This window comes from Engraulis encrasicolus, chromosome 1, assembly GCF_034702125.1.
Source record: "Engraulis encrasicolus isolate BLACKSEA-1 chromosome 1, IST_EnEncr_1.0, whole genome shotgun sequence".
Classification (NCBI taxonomy): Eukaryota; Metazoa; Chordata; class Actinopteri; order Clupeiformes; family Engraulidae; genus Engraulis; species Engraulis encrasicolus.
Genome location: NC_085857.1, coordinates 31,679,276 through 31,700,737, shown reverse-complemented (window position 1 = coordinate 31,700,737; position 21,462 = coordinate 31,679,276). Strand labels below are relative to the sequence as shown.

The 21,462-nt window shown below is 42.9% G+C and overlaps 1 pseudogene; it reads left to right on the top strand.

Moving 5' to 3' along the window:
- The first annotated feature begins 17,267 nt into the window (after positions 1-17,267).
- LOC134445260 (E3 SUMO-protein ligase ZBED1-like) lies at positions 17,268-19,446 on the top strand (annotated as a pseudogene).
- The last annotated feature ends 2,016 nt before the right edge of the window (positions 19,447-21,462 follow it).

Genomic DNA, 21,462 nt, shown 5'->3' with positions numbered 1-21,462 from the left:
TTTTTTGTACGACTTCCCAAACTTAACTGCTCCACATTGCCCAACGTTCTCTAGGCCTATCTAATAAAAATGTTTGCTCCACATGTAGTAAATAGGCTATCTCGTCTGCTTTCCGCACGCCGTACACAGACATATAAATATTCATTTTGGGCGTTTCACTGAATATTCATGGATAATTATGGGTGTGTCCACAGGTGCGCACATGTGCCGCAACTTCAGAGTCAGTTGGGATTTATAAAGGTAAATTGACGTGGAACGTGTGTGCGCCATACTTTATAAATCTGAATGTTTTCTTGCGCACGCACATCCTGAGATTCGTGCGTGCGCCATCTTTTGGCGCATTTCCTCTGCAAAGTTTTATAAATGAGGCCCCAGGTCCTTGTACCACTTCACTATCTCCCTGGGCCAATTACTCCGGAGGCTGAGAGCATGGAAGCTGGGGCGTCATCTCATCCTTGTCATCCTGAGTGCGCAAGGGGCGTATCGCCCTGGCCTGTGCAGGGAGGGCAGAGATGGCAAGCAGTTTTCAGGTCCCAGGCCGCCTCAGCTTTCGCAGGTACAAGAACAAGGCACACTCTGGGTCTTTCTCAAAGCCTAGGCCAGTGTCCTTCCAAGTGTATCAGCCTAATTAGTCACGCCCAGTGATTGGATACTTCTTGGTGAACAGAATATCCAATCACTGGGCGTGACTAATTGACTAATTAGGCTGATACACTTGGAAGGACACTGGCTTAGGCTTTGAGAGACCCACAGTCACTGAGGAGGAGATCAGGAGGAGGATGGCCGCTGAGAACATGTCAGCAAATGTGTTCAGGGGTTTGCTTGGGGTAGGTTTGCAGAGAGTGACTTTGGTTTATTTGTTGTTCATCATGACCGTGTCTTACAGGGTGAAATTCTATGAAACCTAATCAGTGCTGCATATTCTTAATTTGTGCTTTGTCTTCCTTAGGGACGCAAAGACAAACTCCCACAAGTCATTAAAGACCTGCCAAAAAAAAGGAAGACAAAGACATCTATCTTCAGTTGCCTCTCTGAGGAGGAGGCAAAGGAGCTGGCAGGCGAATGGCCAGTGACGTGCCCACCAGTGACGTCTGTGACGACATAGATCCCTCAGCTGGGGGGTTTGGATCAGAGGGGCCTTACTGATAAAATCCTGGTCCTCCTGGGGCAGTGTTGCCAGTTACCCGCCCAAATGGGCTACTTGGGATGGCCGTCTGCGGGTAAAAATGGGAAAAATTTGTGCCCATAGAACTCAATGCAATTTGTTGATATTCGGCTGAATTTAGTTTTTAAGAACCTTTTGGGCTGGATTTGATCAGACACATCTGGCAACACTGTCCTGGAAATATTCACAGCAGATACCAGATTACCTGGGAACCAGAGAGTGAAGAGGAGAGGGAGCAAGAGGACATGAGCAGTAGAGGTCGACCCATACGGATTTTTTAATGGCCGATGAGATACCGATACTTTTTCCATCACCTTGGCCAATACCGATATTTGGGGCCGATAGTTAAAAAAACATTTTTTTTTCAATGACAAAAATCAGTACTGTATCATAAAAAAAACCCAAAAATTCCTATCCCATCCCCTTTTCATCACACCATAACATGAATAACAGGAAAATAACTGTCAAAACACACTGAGCAACTACTTTTTCAAGCATCTGTAGCCTATATAGTATTGTAGCAGGGCTCTCAAGTCACACTCTTTGAGCCAATGAAAGTGGTCTAAAATCATCCCCCTCAATGAAAATGGTCAAAAATCACCTCCCTCTTAAGGCCAGTTCACATCAAAGATTCGCGACAAGACTGCCTGCAACGTTCTGAAAGCTGGCAACACTTCGCAACTGGCGTTCTAGAACTAGGTATTCACACACCTGCGACGGACAGCTCGCAACGGCTACATTGTTTCCATAGCGGCCAGAGTCAGACTAGAGATGGATCCAGCGGTTTTGTTAACAGCCGTAGCGACTCTCTTGATCGCAAAAAAAACCCCAAAATACCCCGAAAAAAACGTAAATGGACCCGGGGGTGGATACTCCGTCGACCGCAACTAGGCGCATTTGCCACTTTATGCAGAGAGCTATAAATAGAGGAACCCCTATCATTTGCTAATTTTACAAGACTATCCCCAACCCAATATGACTACATAAATTTCCCCTGCTATTCGGAGACAAAATAGAAATTTTAGAGATTGTATATCCCCGAGAGAGAGACTGATGATCACCTTGCGCTTCCTGGCCACAGGTCAGTTTAATAGTTTTTTTTTTTTTATGCAAACAGTCATGCTATAGGCCTAGGCCTAGAGGCTCTATAACATTAAGACACGTCTGATGTTTAAATCAGTTAAACTCAGAACACATAGGCCTAGTAACAACAACAATAATAATAACGATAATGTTAAACATGTTAGCTAATATCCTCCAAGCATGACAGAACCTAATGTTAATAACTCGCTTTACAGGGGACAGCTTCAAAAGCCTGTCATACCTGTTTAGAGTGGGCCATTCAACAGTGGCCAAAATTGTACCGGAGACCTGCGACGCCATCTACAAGGCTTTGAAAGCAGATTACATGAAGGTATGCCAATGAGGATGAAGGACAATTAATATTAACAGCACGAAATGCACCCTTCCACAGCTAGTACAGTAATTACAACCTGGACTCACTTCCTCTATCACCTTCTAGGCTCCATTCAGCTGTGGATCTCTTCAAAATGAGTTATTCTGTCAGTCGCCCTCCTTGTTTCTTCTCCAGAGTGAAGTATATTCAACGTACAAGTCCCACCCAACCTTCAAGGCCATGATTGTCATAGCGGCACATGGTGTGATCACTTTTGTATCACCACTATATGCCGGGTCACTGAGTGACAGAGATCTGGCATCACTAAGCTGCTAACCCCACAAATGGTCGACAAGGGCTTTCTTGTTGAGGATATCTGTCCATGTAAAATTTACAGGCCTGCTTTCCTAGTCAAAAACAACCCCATGCCAAAAGAGGATGTCCAGCAGACCCATCAAATTGCCAGCCTCAGGTTCCACGTGGAGCGATGTATTAAAAGAGAACAACCTGATTAGCGGAGAGCTCCCTTTAACGGTCACAGGGACTATTGACCAGTTGTTTTCTGTCGCATGCCTTTTGTCCAATTATCAAAACGGCCCTCTAGTGAAGGCATGGGCAGAACTGAACTGAATCATTCCATGCATATTTTTTTTGCATAGCCCAGCATTAACAGTTTTTAAAAGTAAGTAAGGCCTTATTGATTTGTCCAATATGTCTGTAAATATGTGAATATGAGATTAATAATTTGGATATTGGTTATCTGTAAGCTGTTTAAGGTATTCATATAATTATATAAAACTTGTATATCTTTCTATCTTGTGTTAGTCTCTGTTATTTTGCTATTACACAGAACAAAGGAGCTGTACAATAAACATTCATAAGCATTTTAAAGATATATGACAACTTTACTTATTCATGTTATTTACAAAAAAATGGGGCAATTAGAAACTCGATAAAGAGAGTAAATGTCGTTCACGCAGGCCATGGTAGTCAAAAGGAGTGAAATTGTTAACAACTAGGCAAATTTCTTTGGAGTTTCGGGGACACCTGTTGGATGAAGGGTGACATTTCTTCAAGCAAAAAGAGTTGTGTTGCTAACAAACGATTCGTTACCGTCTTGTCCCAAGTTGTCTGGATGATCCTTTGGACATGTAGAAAAAACGTAAAACACCAATGATGTCATTGTTTAGGAAATTATTTTAAAACGTACTCTGAGGTCGTGAGCAGTGTTGCCAATTTAGCGACTTTTGGCCACCTCTGGCGACAAAAAAAATCATATAGCGAATTAGCAGGCTCAATCTGGCCGAATCTAGCGACTATTTCGCTTGTCTTGTGAGAGGCAAATCAGGGCCAAAACATACCAAGGCGGGATGAACGCGGCCTTTCTGCTTAGTTTTGGCCGTTGTTTTTTTCTGCCTTTCACACTGACAGCGTCGGCGTGCGCGGCCAGTCCTGTTCAAAAGAACCCCACAGCTAAAGCTAGCGTGCTACTTTGCCATTCATTTGAATGAGACACCGCCGGTGAAAAATATGCTCTAGTTCTATTTTCCAAATGCAGCGCGGTGCGGAGCCGGTTCCCGCACCGCTGACGCTCGACTACCGCCGGTTGGTGTGTAAGGACAGATATGTTTCAATGTATTTTCATTGACGCCGGTAAAAAACTCAGCCGTTCCACGACGCTTTACCACGCAGGTGTGTAAGACTCCCTCCCCACGACCAGTGTTGCCAGATTGGGCTGCTTAATAGGCTGGCCGTGTGCGGGTAAAAATGGCAATTAGCAGAAAAACCTGCCCAATTTTTGCCATAGAAATCAATACAATTGGGCGGGATTTTATGCTTCTAGGCGGATTTTGGGCATTTTTTGGGCTGAAAATCATCAGCCTCATCTGGCAACCCTGCCCACGACACTACACAATGCATTATCAGTGGCGGATAGAGACCGATACATGATGCACTACGGTGTGGCAGATTTTGTGATACGCACAGGAATTTTCATGCACATGTACATCTGGTTGTATGAGGCTACAGCAAGCGATATGGGACAAAGATATGGGTGATTCCACCAAAAGAGTGCCATTTGTGTCCCCAGCAAATAAAATGTATAAAATCAATGAATAAAGTAAAATAAATTACATTCCATTATTAAGCAATCTTTTCTACACATGATCCATTGAAAAGTTTGTAAATATATTATTTTTTAAATATGATAAAAATGTATCCAAAACCCTATTTTATAGTCTTTCTCGTGTGTCCCCAGAGTGAAGTGCAACACTTTACCACAAAATATTGATAAAGAAATACTTTCGAAAACAGTTTTTTTTTTTTTTTGCTTTATATGTGACTATATAATCCATCTATACTTTTAACTCATTGGCTGCCTTAGCCGTCGAATGACGTCATTTCGAATAGTGACGCCCCCTGCCTTCGACGTCGCTTGCCGATAATTGCGTTTTTTTACAGCCACGCCTTGAGGACGGTCTAACCTATGTTGTGTATTAATTTCACGCCTCTAGTCATGTTCTAACTGTTCCTGTAGGTGGCAGAAGTGTCCTTAGGAACAGTCAGGGCAGGGCATTAGCTCACATCAAGAGGAAATGTCAAGACAAAAACATCCCTTTTTACTATTATAATCTCAAAAGTTGCAAAAGTAGCAAAATCATTTTTGAAAGTATGCACCTGTGACAGTAGTCTACTTTCTTGCCCTCTGATTTTAACACAGGTATTCTACTGATTTTAGTAGAGCCTGACAAAAAAAAAACTTCCTCTCATGACCAAAATACACCCCCCTGTTGCCATCTAGCTAGTAGGCATTGTAACTAGCTTGCCCAAAATACACCATGTTCAACCAGAGATGATCTGTGTGGCAACTGTTTCATTTTGGATAATGTGATCAGCCTACACAACATCAGGATGATGCATACAAAAGATCATCTAACAGGAAAATGCACGGGACTAGTGGTCACCTCAGTTGGGAATGTTTGGCTATTGTTTGCTACGCTAGCTAGCTAGCACGAAATCGCTAACAATTTACAACTAAGCCTAAATAAAGGAGCCTTGGTAAGTCAACTATTTTTACTCATTCTACAGTTGCAGTTATGGATCTGTATAGTATGATCAGCTTACTGTATCATCAAAAAGACAGGGGGGTTGCAGATTCTTGGAACAGAGTAGGCTAGCCTTTGTGTCTGGTCAGACACATTCAGCTCACATGAGAAAGCATTGCACTTAGCCTCAGACCAGCTAGCCTTCCCCACTCCAATCGGCTTGTGAAATGTTGGATATGTGATCAGTACTTTATCAAAAGAAAATTCATTGAACAATATATGACAAGATAGCAGAAACATGATGACAGTAATCATCAATCTGCAAATTGTCCGCTCTGCCAAAGAAGCAGCAGTAAGCTAAGTTGTGCTGCCTGCCTGCCTGTCTCCCAGTTCACAAGGTACAGGAGGAAACAAATCAGCTGTGATTTGATCCACAACGAGAGGACTACATGCTAAACAGAGGGACTATGAGACAGTATTTCTGAGTTTAGTATTTCACATGAGTTACATGCACCTGCTGTCATGATCCATTGTGCGCGCCAGCAACAAACCAAAACACTATTGTTTTCAAGCCCATCCCGTTATATTTCAGTACAGTATTAGGTTGAAAAGACCATACAAACGATCTTTTGTTCTGGCTACAGATGACAGGAGACTCTGTAATAGCATCTGATAGGTTTGGAGTTGTTAGGACGGTGTCATTATGAGCAAAAACACTTGCAATTATAGGTCAACTTCAAATGGCGTTTTCTCAGCTTTTTGGCTAGAAAGCAGCATTTTGGCGAATTCCACTTATTTTCAACAGATGATTATGAAAGAACGGAAAGGGGTAGAGAGACACCGTTTTTTTCTGATGACAGATGAGCGTCTAATCTGTGTTTTGATAGGTATGGTGTTGACATAGACACAGAACTCAATTTTCTGTGAGCCTCCAAAAAACACCCAAAATGCTGAAAAATCTCTGGCACTCTGGGTTACCCTTTTATGAAAATGGCTGGCAGCCAATGAGTTAATTGNATTTTTAAAAGAATCTAAAAACTCTTTCATGTTACCTTAATTATCTTTAGGTAGTGTTTGATGACAACAAAAGTAAAATGTTCACTTAAATGTGAAGAATGTGCTCTGTGCAAAAAAAAGTATTAGCATGGATGCCATGTGGTCAGATTTCACACAATTGCTAATTTCTTGCTAATTCCTCATTGCTGTTACCCTAATTGCTGTTACTCAAAATAACAATGTGTTATGGTAACAGCAATGAGTGTCTGTTTCATCTTAATGAAAATAATATAATGAAGAAAGACATGAACATATAGAGATGTTTTACAATAGCATATTAATCGATATTATAATATTTATGAGTGTATATTTCCATAGCCGACCTATACAGAGGCATTGATATTTAGCTCTCCCTCTGGAATGCTCCAGAATAGCAACTTGACCAGACTAAGCTTGGGAGAATGTTGTAGTCACCATAGCCAGGCTAATAATGTCATACATTTGAAATACATTTAACTGAAGTTAGTGAGATTTAGGTTGTTATTTGAAATGAGTCATGTGAATCATAATTGCAGGGAAAACAGCCACCACTCAGTGCTGCTGAAAAGCAGAGGCACTATCGAGCTCGGCGAGATGCAGACCCACTGAGGAGACCAGAGTACCCTCAAAGAGTCAAACAAGTACAAAAGAGATCTGAAAGACAAACATATCAGATCAGAGTCCCAGAGAGCAGCGAATGCGTTGCAGGAAGTGGAGGGAGGCCTACCATAGGTCAAAGAAGAGGGAAAGAGCAGGACAGGACCTTGTCGCTCCTCCACAAGGCCCTGAGTCAGCGCATGTACAGCCCAGCTCATCAAGGTTTAGTTAAGCGGGCTTGCGGAGCAAGGACCATGCAGAGCAAGGCCCGTTTATAGTAATCTCTAAGTCCTGTTTCTTATTATTAAGCGGGCTTGCGGAGCAAGGACCATGCAGAGCATTGCTCTTGCAGAGCAAGGCCCGATTATTAGTAATCTCTAAATCCTGTTTCTTTATTATCTATTTATTGATCGTTCTTGTGCAGGGCAGCAGCAAAAATAGAAAATGGATCTCCTCCTAGGCCTTTCGAGATAGAGACACCGTTCAAACACTAAAACGACCGGCTCGGCTTGGAGATCGCGTATAGTTATAGGCTTCTCCGTGTCTCTTGTCGTTTTCCCGTTTTTGGCGATTTTGTTAAAGCCTGGGTCCCCATTGAAAACAGTGGTGGAACCTCCATGAACCAAAGTTCCGCCACTCTAAAGATTAGAGTGTAGGAGGCTTTTTCGGTCATAAAACATCAACACTTTCACCTAGAAGTTTAGTTGGCGCGTTGTTAGCGAGCTCTATGGGATGTCTCCAAATTGTCAAAGTTTCATCTCCCAACTCCCAATACTTTTTAAATGGCAGGTTTGTAAAAAAAAACAGGCCTAGGTCTATGGAGAATCCCAGTCTTTCCAAAAATGCATTTTTCAAGAGATCAGCGCATGTCCCACACGGAGGTCCATTTGTGCCTGAACCCTTTAACCTATAAACTTCATTCAAAGACTGTACGGGGTCTTACACACCAAGGCGGTAAAGCGTCGCGGAACGGCCACGTTTTTTACCGGCGTCGGTGAAAATACATTGAAACCTATCTGTCCTTACACACCAACCGGCGGTAGTCGGGCGTCAGCGGCGCGGGAGCCGGCTCCGCGCCGCGCTGCATTTGGAAAATAGAACTCGAGCGTATTTTTCACGCCGGCGACCGGCGGTGTCTCATTCAAATGAATGGCAAAGTAGCATGCTAGCTTTGGCTGTGGCTAGGGTTTTGAATAGGACTGGCCGCGCACGCCGACGCTGTCAGTGTGCAAGGCAGAGAAAAGCACGCCGGCCAAAACTAAGCAGGAAGACCGCGTCCGTCCTGCGACCGTTCCGTTCCGCCTTGGTATGTTTTGGCCCTAAGAGATCACAAGCATGACTCCGATCTGTGAAAAGGACACGTGCCAACTCCTTTTAGTTTTTTTACAACGATGTTGTAAAGACAAAAAACTCATTCTCATTCTCTCCCCTGTTTAAGGCTCAATACTAACTGTCAGTTAGTATCAGAACAGGTGCTCCCAATGAAGGGTTCCATCTTAACTGCCACTGTCTCAAGATTCTATTCTTAACGAGCAGGTGTGAGCAGCCATTCTAGAAGTCTATTGTTCAGCTCTTCAATGCAATGTGATATAGTCTTGCTGGACTGTGCATGACAGCTAGCTGCTTGGCATAATGGGAATGCATGCTGCTGGATTAGAGATATGGAGGTTGAGGGTTCGAATCCCACCCGAAGCCATGTTGATTTTCAAAATTATATCATATACAGTGTTCCTTGGCCAACTTAAAATGCCATGTATGTCAATTAGTATGGATGGCAAATGTGCTGAATTACAGATATTGAGGTTGGGGGTTCGAACCCCAGTCAAAGCCATGTTGATTTTCAAAATGATATCATATGCAGTGTTCCTTAGCCAACTTCAAATATCATGTATTGTATGTCATTTAATATCAATGGCAAAGGGGCTGGATTACAGATATGGAGGTTGTGAGTTCGAATCCCGCTCGAAGCCATGTTGATTTTCAAAATTATATCATATGCAGTGTTCCTTAGCCAACTTAAAATACCATGTATGTCATTTAGTATATCCCCAAAAAAACACTTTCAAGATGGCTGAATCCAAGATGGCTGAATTGTTTGGCCCATAACTTCTGACTGGGTGGATGGAGTTTTTCCAAGATTTCTTTTAGCTTTGTTTACTCAATAGTACTTTGTTTCATCTCTGCCCCAAAAGACAAGCCCGCTTCCAGCATTTTCTGTGAGAATGCATTTCTAGTTATAGTCTATTGTTCTTCTGTGTTTGTGGCCCGAGGGTAAGGGAAGTGGAATTGGACAGGTACTGAGTAGAAACCTATACGGTGTGTAATCTTGTATGTGCAGTTTCCTAGCTAAGTAACTTTTGTTGTAATACATATATTTCACATTTTTAAATAAATATAGTACAAAACAAAGCAGTCTAACCTATACATGTAATACAACACTATTGACTGTGTATTGACAGATATGTACTTGTGTTTTAGACAACGTGATGGACAGCGTAAGCGAAAGAAGACAAACAAGAAGAAGGATAAGAGAATTACCCAATTAGAAGAGCTTCTTGAAAAAGAAACGCGTAGCAAAGAAAAATATAAAAAAAGCTCCATAGATTAGTGAGAAAACATGAGTCACCCCGCACAAAAGTCAGGAGACAAATGGAAAGTCTCCCACGATCATCCATCCAAAAAACATTACTATTCCATCAGGCCTTGGTTGAAAATATTGCTGAGAAGTACAGAAGTGAAAAGGGAGAGAAAGAGAGAGAAATCATATCACCTGTGGTCACAGGAAACATCATTAAAAAGTACCGCATGCAATGCCTTGCCCAAGCCACACTGGGATTTTCCAAGACACGGTGGAAGACTGGGAGCCATGAGTACACCTACACAAGGAAGAAGAGCAGGAAGATGGCGAGTCATGTTGTGGCCATGGTGAGGGATTTTTATGAAAGGGATGATGTGAGCCGAATGACAACCGGCAAGAAACAAACCATCAGGCTGAACAAAAAAAAAAAGAAGAAGCGCTTCCTAGTGGACAGCTTAAAAAACCTGCATCTTAAATTTGTCTCCGAACACAGATCTCTTTCATACTCAATGTTTTACTCCCTGCGCCCATTCTGGGTTGTGGCCCCTACTATGAGCGACCGTAAAACTTGCATGTGTAAACTTCATGAAAACCTGATCTTCATTGTCCACAAGCTCCACCAGTTGAAAGCCAACAGCAAAAGTTGCATGTATGGAAACTGTGGAGAATGTAAAGACCTCTGTGTCCCAGTGTCCACCGCCTACGAAGCAGAGAGTGAGGCTAGTTACATCCAGTGGGCGATGGTGGACAGGGAACACAAGTCTGACTAGGGTGGCCATCGGTCCGTTTTTACGACCTGTTCACGACGTTCGTGTGTCCCTCTCTTTGTCTTTCCTTTCCTCCTAGCCTTTTGCTTATGGCCTCGAGATGCGAGGCAACGTCATTCACGCAAACTAGACCTTGACAGTCGGTCGCTTTCCGATATCTGCGGCCGCCATGTTACTCCAGATATAACCCCAGACCTAAATGCCTTTACAACGATACGAGGGTTCTCACAACTTTACAAACAGGGCAAAGAAACGTCTTTCTGCACGGGCGCTGTCTGTATTTTGAGCTCGTGTTGTTGGTTATCCAGCGTCTGCATGAAAAAAAAAGGTTGACAGAAGCGGTTTGCCTCCCTTAAAACACCGCTGATAAACAGACTTCTGACCAATTTTGAGTTAAGTAAATCAAATTAATTACGAATGCATGACTACCCAAAATACATTTTAAAAAAAAATATGAAACAGCCTACACAGACAACAACGGAAGGATTTGTCTATCGTAACCTGCCGTCTCTGATACAATATTAAGTTAGTGGTACTGATGACTCCTTTATCGGAGTGAGTGAAATGCGAAAATCCTTCCCCCAAAAAATATTGTTTTACAAGTAAAACTGTTGTTGGCAGCTGAGTTAGTCTGAGGTAAGATGGCAGCGCTGTTCCCTGATTTCTGCCTACAATTTAGAATGCCAACTTCACTGTTTTCTCCACGGAGGCGGGGATTCGGCAAGTCGAAGCAATGGGTGCGCGCGAGGACGCTAGGTTAGAAAGTTAAGGGGCGGGGTTGTCCGGCCGAAGTCCGGACAGCTTGTCACCCTAAGTCTGACCCTAACAAATCTTCAAAGGTCACCATGAAAGTAGAATACAGGGCCACTGTGGAGGGCCTGCTGGGGTTACGTGGCGCTATTCCGACATGTCGCTATTCCGACATTGATGTCTATTGTCGGAATACCGGCGCGAGTTATGCAATTTCTTTGGTTTGTGCTACGTTGCTCAGCTTTTACCAGTTTAGGGAGAGTGCATACAGTTACCCTAACCCTAACACTAACCCTGACCCTAACCCTAACCCTAAGGTATGTCGGCTGTCGGAATAGCGGTATGTCGGAATAGCGGTATGTCGGAATAGCGATTGCTCCCCCCTGTTGGAGCAGCTGAACCTCCACCTGCACAGGTTCACCAGGCATGCATTCAACATTAAGCACCAGTACAACCACTACAGGTCATTGAGAACAAACCTGAAGTCCCATGAATGTTTAATTCATGTGGACTTCTCTGAAAATTACACCTGTAAATACAGCACTGAAATTCAAGCTGTGCATTTTGGAGCCTCACATCAGCAAGCCACGTTACACACAGGTGTGCTCTACGTCCATTGCAACCCCAGTCCAGTCTCATTCTGCTCAGTGTCTTCCTCAAGACAAAAAGGCCCCCCAGCAATCTGGCAGCACTTGTCTCCGGTGCTAGACCATGTGCGGAGTACATATCCTGATGTAAATACAGTGCATTTTTACAGCGATGGACCCTGTACTCAATACAGGCAGCGGGGCAACTTGTTCATGCTTAGCACTGAGCTTTTCAGAAGAGGATTTGAGGCAGGAACATGGAATTACTTTGAGGCCAGTCATGGCAAGTGCGCCCCTGATGGCATAGGAGGGGCACTGAAGAGGAGAGCTGACAGTTTGGTCTGTAATGGAACCGACATTCCTGGCGCATCTGAGCTGTTCCATGCCCTTCAGAAAAGTGGAACGTCAGTGAAGTTATTTTTCATTGATGAAGATGTCATTGACGACGCTGTGTTTGCCATGCCCAAGGATCTGCCTCCTCTTCCAGGCACCATGAGAATGCACCAGGCAGTGACTCTTGCCCATTGAGAATTAGTATATCGAGATGTAAGCTGCCTATGCACAGCAGCACAAAATCTACGCTGTAGCTGCTTCGATGCAAGGTCTTTCACTTTCAACAGGGAAGTTCAAGCAACATCCACAGCAACTCCAACCACTGACAAAGAGTGGCAAAAGCCAGAAGCAGTTGGCCATTGGTGCATCCTGAGGTACGATGCTGATCTATATCCTGGAGTGATCGAGGAAATTGATGAAACACATGTGAAGGTCCGCAGATTGTCCAAAATTGGGACAAATCGATTTTTCTGGCCCGCCAGAGATGACATACTCTGGTACATCTTTGATGACATTGTGGCCATCATCCCACCTCCAAAGCCAGTCACTTCACGCCACATGGAGGTGGATAAAGCTATATGGGCAAAGCTTGTAGAGGAGGTCAGTAGTGTTTGAAAGTTATTCAATTTTTAAAACTGTCAATGTGTTGTATGCTGTACAGTATTAGAATATTTTCAAATGCATGGGTTGGTTTGTGGTTTCAGTTAATTGACAGATGTAAAGACGTGACAGGATTGGCTGAATGACTGAAAGGACCAAAGGAAGATGCGCCCAACCCCCCCTCCCCCCCCCCCTCTCTCTCTCTCTTTCTGGCATCACGGGCACACACACTAGTACCCCTTTCCACTCTCACACTCAAACTCCCTCTGTCTCTCTTTCTTTCTCTCTCTCTCTCTCTCTCTCTCTCTCTCTCTCTCTCACACACACACACACACACACACACACGCACGCCTTTGAATATCACGCCAGGGAGTGTTTCATGCAAGTTCAAAGGCGAGGCGAAATGGTGAAGTGAAAGCCCTCACAAAAACAGTAGTGGGGTCGTAGGCATGTGCCTTTTTTCTCAGTCATTTCAAATTTGTGTTAAAGTTTGGTTTTCACTCCCAAGTTGAAGTTTATGGTCTATAGAACAATTTGAGTTCGAGTGTCAAACACACAGACAACAAAATGGCCTGCGGGGGGCGCTCTAAAATATATAAACTGCTATAACTTTTTATTAGTTTAACCAAATTTAACATATGAGGTATGCATGGATTCAGCATTAAGAGGAGGAGCTGCTGAGCTAAGTATTTGGTTACCAGATTAAAGACACACTATGTCATAAACACGCTTTTAGTCCATGGACAGCAAAATTCAGGGTTTTTTTAAGATAAAGGGTGGAAATGCCCTCCAAGTTCTAATGAAACATCATTTATTGTTACAAGTTATTGTAAATTGAGCCTGGTATATCATTCAACTTGATTTGTTCAGAATATCCCTGAAGCACAAAGATACCTAGGATACTTATACGCAAATATGGCTGCATAAAGCCTATGTGATATTTAGGACCCAACTTGCAACTTTGAGTTTATGAATTTAGGATCACGAGTATCAACTTTTTTCGATTAAGCCATATTCTATTCACACATAAAATCACAAAAAAACGTTATATCTGGAAGAAAATAAATCAATAATAACAATAATAATAATAATAATAATAAGACTGCATTTCCGGAGAGACAATGCTATTGGTATGCTTGCGGATTATGCACACACACACACAGAGCTGTTGTATACACACACAGAAACACGAGGGAAAGAGATAGAGGTGTGTGTGTGTGTGTGTGTGTGTGTCTGTGAGAGAGAGAGAGAGATGTGTGTGTGTGTGTGCGTGCATGTATGGAGATGCTTCAGGTGCCTTTCAGCAATGGGTGGGTAGGGAGAGGTAAGGGTGGGATTCGAACCTGCAACCCTCTGACAGACCAACACCCTACCCAGTAGGCCACTGCCATGTACTGACAGCAGAGGTCTAAAGTTCTACAAGGCTGCATGTGTGTGTGTGTGTGTGTATGACTGAAGATTCTAAAGGTGACAGTTTGGCAGTCAATAGCTGAGTAATATGTGCAGCCTTATTTTTACGCTGTCATATCTCCAAAAGTTTTGCAAGTTGTCAGATGATATTGACACACAAATGGCACAAACCTGCTCTTCATGTCAAAGCTGAGATCACTTTTCTTGGCCAAATGGTTCAGTCAAAAAATGGACATATTCAGGCCTATGCGCTGAGCTGTTCACACATTTTTTTGTAAGTGAATGAGGTCACATCATAGGGATTTTAAAGCTGCTCTCTTTGAAACATTTTTAAGAGTTGGCTTATGATCTTCACACAGTTTGTATTCAGAGCCAATACCTCTCTGACAATGCCTTTACCTAGTTGATACAAAAACCCCAGGACAGGTCACCTCTCACTCTAACTGCCACAGTTTGTGACATTATCATCTTGACCATTCTACCATTCATTTCAATTAGGGGGAAAACTGAGGAAAAACAAGTCTGGTGAACGAATGAAAGGGGGTAGGCCAGCGAAAAATACTCCACCCTGAGACCTTTTCGAGCCGTTCGTTTTGGCACTCGAACCGTGTCTCTATCTCAAACGCTGCAACGATTCAAAGCCGCCGTACTAATGAATGACGATTCCCATATGCCGAGGTGAATGGAAAAATGTATAATAATAATAAACTGATGATGAACCATTAATATGCTTTCCCGCAAGCATACTAAATAAACTGTTGGAGTAGTATTAGTGTGCTTGCTGGGGGCAAGCAGATTCCTTTGGCAAGCATACTAAATAATACTATAGGACTATTTCATACATGGTAGACACAATCATCTGCTCTGGGAACTGTCCATTTGTTACCAGCGTAGTTGACAGGAATGAAAACCGTTCTTATTATCTGCATTTTCCAGAAATGCCTGCCAATCTGGTAACAAATGAACAGTTCCCAGATTTGGACTACACTACCAAAGCAATGCAGTTGCCAAAGATGTTTTCCAACTAGAGGTGAAGTGCAGCTGTTTTTGTAGTTGTACAAATAGACCTGCCAGATCTCGGTGCAAGTGCATGAAGGCAGAGTTAAAGTGCACACGTCTGTGCAAGTGCACATACAATTTCTAAGACTGACCACTGACTGTTTTTGCATGTGTTCTCTGTCATAGTTATTGTAGAGTGGAGTATTGGAATAAATGTTAGCCCTATGGTCTTCTGTTTACTTTTTGAATGCAAGAAAAAATGATGTTCCCCATAGTATTTATCATCATCATCATCATCATCATCATCATCACTATTACTATTATTATTATTATTATTATTATTATTATTATTGATTTACTTTCTTCCAGATATAAAGTGTTTAAATTGTGAATAAAATGATGGCTTGATTGAAAAAAAGCTGGTACTCATGATCCTAAATTGATATACTCAAAGTTGCAAGTTGGGTCCTAAATATCACATAGGCTTTATGCAGCTATATTTGTTTATATGTATCTTAAGTATATGTGTGCTTCAGGGATATTCTGAACAAATCAAGTTAAGTGATAACCCAGGCTTTATTTACAATAAATTGAAACAATAAATTATGTTTCATTGCAACTTGGAGGGCATTTCCACCCTTTATCTTATAAAATGCCAGAATTTAGCTGTCCATTGGCTAAAAGTGTGTTTATTACATAGTGTGTCTTTAATCTGGTAACCAACTATTTAGCCCACCGGGTTCTCCTCTTCATGCTGAATCCATACATACCTCATATGTTAAATTTGGTTTAACTAATCAAAAATTATAGCAGTTTATATATTTTAGAGCGCCCCCCGCAGGCCATTTTGTTATCTGTGTGTTCGACACTCGAACTCAAATTGTTCTATAGACCCTAAACTTCAACTTGGAAGTGAAAACCAAACTTTAACATCAATTTGAAATGACTGAGCCTATTACGACCCCACTAAAGCACTGGGCACGGAATAGACGGTGGGGAAAAGGCTCTTCCATGTCGTTTTACCTATATTTGTTTTGTAGACAAATACATTTGAACGATACAAACTCGTTGGGAAAGCACAGAAGACAAGCGGCACCACAGCAGATGCGCGCTCTCTCACTCACTCACTCACGCACACACGGTACCCAACTTCTCTAACTACAGTAGAATCTAGGCCAGGGATGTCAAACTCAGGCCCAGGGGCCAAATTTGAACCATTTTATTTAGCCCGCGAGATCATTTCAAATGTGTATTACAGTTGACCCACATACACCATTAATGTATAGCGTAACATGACTTGAACATGGAATTTGCTGTGTCACAGGATGTGCAGATACATTTTAACTAAAAAATATGATGGGAAAGACTGTATGCACAATTTAACTACGAGTATGAAGTGCATGCATGCTAGGAGTGCGCGGTATGCACGGTAGACTACCTTACACGGTATTTATTGACCAACGGTAGAGATTTGTTGCCATACCGTCAACCGCAATATTTCATATTCATAATAATAATTCATAACTGTAGATGGCAGTAGCGCAAAATTTGGAACTTCCGCTCTGCTGCCTCGAAGAGGAAGAGCGACAACAACGACCATGGCGGCGAACGCTGAAGACATACTAGCAGCAGCAGCTCCGGAGGAGTTGGTTAAAAAAGTAGGCGCAACATCCGTCATTTGGGAATGGTTTGGCTTTAGAGTGTCGGACACTAAGCAAGAAGACATCATCTGCAAGGTATGCCGGGCGTCGGTAACTGCGAGACAAGGCAACACTAGTAATTTGTTTTACCACCTCCGCACGAAACACGTTGTGGAGTATGAAGCCAGTCAACGCCGACAACGGGATATTGGCGGAAAGAGAGCGCATCCCTCGGAAGAGATAGGTAAAACTAAAGCTAAACAACAATCCATCGCTCAGGCATTTTCTAAAGGTACGCCTTATGACAGGAAAAACAAGCGGTGGATTGACATTACCAGATCAATCACCACGCATCTGTGCAGGGACATGGTACCCTTCCAGGTGGTGGAAAGACAAGGGTTTAAAGACATGGTCAAGACGCTCGACCAACGATACGACATCCCCAGTCGCAAATATTTCTCTGAAGTGGAAATGCCTCACCTGCATGAGGAGGTCCGTGGGCGAGTGGAGCAGGAGCTCTGCCAAGTGAAACACTATGCAACAACCACGGATTTATGGTCAAGTAGGACCATGGACCCATACCTTAGCCTCACCGTGCACTACATCACGGATGAATGGAAACTCCACAGCAAGTGTCTCCAGACGTCCTATTTCCCCGACGACCACACGGGGACCTTGATCGCCCAAGGGCTGAGGGAAGCGCTGGAGTCCTGGGGACTTGATGAGCGGCTGCAAGCGTGCATAACGACTGACAATGGCGCGAACGTCGTGAAAGCCACCGACTTGAACGATTGGACCCGCCTCCAGTGCTTCGGACACAGGCTGCATCTGGCCATAGGTAAGGTTATTTTTTTGGTTTGCAAAAATAAGCTCACTTTGTGCTTGAAATATGAAGCTATAACTGTCATGAAAAAAAAATAAGTTGACCAATGATCAACTTAACATTAACATCATATGTCATGCCAAATATATCCTTCATATTTTCATAATCATAAAAAAATAAAAATGTTGTTTTCTAGTGTTAACTAATAAGGCAGAGTAGAGCACCAAAAAGCAGAACATCATGAAGTGATGCTGTTCTGTATAGCCTACCAATCTGGCACAAATAGTAGGCCTAAGTGATAAATGGAAGAAAGCATGAATAAGGTGGGCAGTAGGCCTATGCCATCCATGTATCCTCCACGATCACAGACAATTTTATAAACATGCTTTAATTTGTGTGAGTTTGTGTCTCTTCACAAATTTGTGTTTGTGTCTTGCAAATTGCACAACCTGTATTGACTAAAACACTCCACATTAGGAAATATTATTCATGAAGAATTACCTTAAATATTACAAATTAAATACCAGGAAAAGGTGTCTGATTTCATGTAGAATGACCCTGCTTGTATTTAGGCCCATATCTTGATTTACAGTACATTTATTTATTTGTTTGTTTAAACTAGTGCTGGGCTAAATATATCTTATTCTAAATATATCTCTATATATGTTTTGTTAACAGAGGCGAGTGTGAAGCTACCCGAGATTGAGCGTGCGGTCGGGGTGTGCAAGAAGATCGTCAGTGCATTTTCCTACACACACAAGAGGAGGAAGGCGTTGGCCAAAGCTCAGGCTGAGCTGCACCTGCCTCATCATCGCCTAATCACAGAGACGCCAACAAGATGGGGGTCGCGTCAACAGATGATCGCCGCGCGAGTGCTGGAGCAAGAGAAAGCCATTACACAGGTCCTCAAAGAGGATAAAAAACCAGGCACCTGGCTCCATCTTGGCAGGACCTTGATGGCTTGGAATCGGTCAACAGGGCCCTGAGTCCTCTCGTGGAGTTTACTGATGCACTGTCTGGTGAAGAATACGTCAGTGTGTCATATCTAAAACCGGTGCTTCATCTCCTCAACACCACAGTTCTGGCTGCCGCAGAGGATGACACCACAGTAACAAAGCGTATAAAGGAGGGCATTCCGCAATACTTGAATGACAAATATGATGATCCTGCCACCGACGACCTCCTGGATATGGCCTCCCTGGTCGACCACGCTTCAAGATGGCATATGTTGCAGACAACCGCAAAGCCTACATCAAAGCAAAAGCAATGGCAGAAATGCAGGCCCTTTTGGAAAAACAGGCACAATCACCATCCACCCAAGCTTCATCATCCACACATTCACCACCACATAGCAGCACTGATGCTGCTGAAGTTGTCGAGGCTAAGCGGATGAAGCGCAGTCTGGGCAGCTTTTTCAAAAAGGATTCCATTCCCGGCCCAGCTGCTCGCCCTGACAGAGAAGCCATTGAGATTGAGTTCCAAAGCTACCTGCATGCACTGGAGGTTGATGGGGAGGCCAACCCGTTAGACTGGTGGAGGCTGCATGAGCCAAACTTCCCAAGAGTGGCAAGCCTGGCAAGGAAGTATTTGTGCATTCCGGCCACCAGTGCTCCATCAGAGAGGGCTTTCAGCACTGGTGGCAATATTGTCACGTGCCACAGGGCGGCACTGAAGCCGGATAATGTAGACAGGCTTGTCTTTCTGGCTAAAAACCTCCCATGAACGTGCATTGAACTTGGTTTGTTCATTCTACCTCATTTTCATATTGTTAAGCAATGTTAACCCTACCCAGACCGGGGGGGGGAGGGCTAAAAGTGCCCGCACCAACTTTGATGTCGTATAACTCCTGAATGACTAAAGCTATGACTACGAAACTTTATGAATTTTCCTAAAATTAAGTTGGCTAAAATGTGATACCAAAAGATTAGGTTTTTCAGTTTTGTTGTTGCCATGGCAACCGTTTTCTGACAGGTACGCCTGACCAAAAATCACTGATCTCAGTCAGAGACGGTCTTATACGAGACGAATCACTCATGAAACCTTCCATAGGAATGAACGAGAGCATTTGGCTACGCGAATATGGCGTTTGCCGGCGTCACTCCCACCTGTCCGGTAACGAGAGCCAATTGCTTGCTGAGCTGCGCTGTCACTTATCCAATCGTCTCGACGCAAGTGCAAACGTAAACCTTTACGACTGCTCGTACCTAATCGGTTTGTTTGCTGGCGGCCATGTGGTTTGTTTGCCGTCCGTGGAAACTTCATTGTGAATTGGGCAGAGAGCGCAACTCGACCATTAATCACCTTTCTGCGCCCATCCAAAATGTAGGTGCAAGACAAAGGGACAGATATAATCACGGAAACAAAAACGGCCGTGTGCATACATGTGCACAGCAGTTGTGTTTTTTCTTATGGTTGAAAACAAAGAAAAAGCAAAACGGGAGCAAGTCTGCACTTTGATCAGTTGAGCTTTTTTTTCTTATATTTTTCACCTCATAGCTATTATCAGTTTAGGCAACAACATGATATCACAGTTTAAAACACCAATTTTGAGGCAGGCTAGCCTACATCATTAATTTATTCAATAGCCTATTTTTTTTTTATTACTGATGAGCAGGGACGACCATTGTGCTTACTGCTTTGGCTATCAGAAAATAAATCCAGTGTCTTTTCTGTACGATGACCGGAGAATGGATGCCCGTTTGACAGCCGGCCGGAAGAGGTGAAGTCCACGCAACTTGCTCCCACCTGCCGCAAAACAGAACGTTGTCGTGGAATGTGGCGCATGCGCAGATCAAAAATAGCATAAAGAAAAACGCTGTTTTAAAGTGTTACTTTCATGTTTCGGTCATTCTAAGACGGCCATTAAACCCAGTTTTTCATTGTGATTCCAACCATATGAGTTGTGTATCGCTGTGTTGTCCCACTGTCACACAACATTATTTCCCCCATTCATTCTTATATACCCCATCACTGACTAATCTCAAATAGTCAGTTTGAGGCGTAGCCAAGATGGCTGCCGAGTGATGGGACTTATGGGAACAGACTTTGTCTAAGTCTCGTCATCATCACTTTTCATATTTTTTTACATTTTCATTAGCATCAGACACCCTTGTGAACATTTGAAGTGGTCTGATTCATATAATAATCAAAATTGATGTGCATTACCCAAGTTAGATGAAAGTACATTAAGGTGACATTTGGGCAATAAAAATCAGGAAATAACAATAACGACACTAAACTGATGTCATTCATAGATTTTGGGCTGAAGATCATCCCCTCCAAGTTTGGTGGTCATACACCATTCGGTTCCAAAGTTATGAGAGGGGGGGGGGGGTCAAAAGAGCCCCCCACCTCCACCCCACCCCCGGTCCCAGGAATGCCAAAAAAAGCCCGGTCTGGATAGGGTTAAGTAAGTGTTAAGTAATTTTCAATTTTGTGTTTACGTTTTTTTGTTAAATTATATTTTATGTTATATTGCACTATGGTTCACTTTTTTGTCCTTGAGGTTTGCAAGTAAATTGCACTAATACTGTTTGAAAGCTGCCTTGGTTCTATAGCTCAGTCGAATGTTTTTTGCACTAAGAAGTACATTTTAATTTTATACGAGGGATTCGAAAATTTAATTTGAGGAAGAAATGTATCTTTTTAATAGATAAGAATCATATATATTTTCATTTTGTTATACTTCCTGTGTTTTCTGTTTTTGGACAATAAATGTCATTTTATATTGTGAAAACT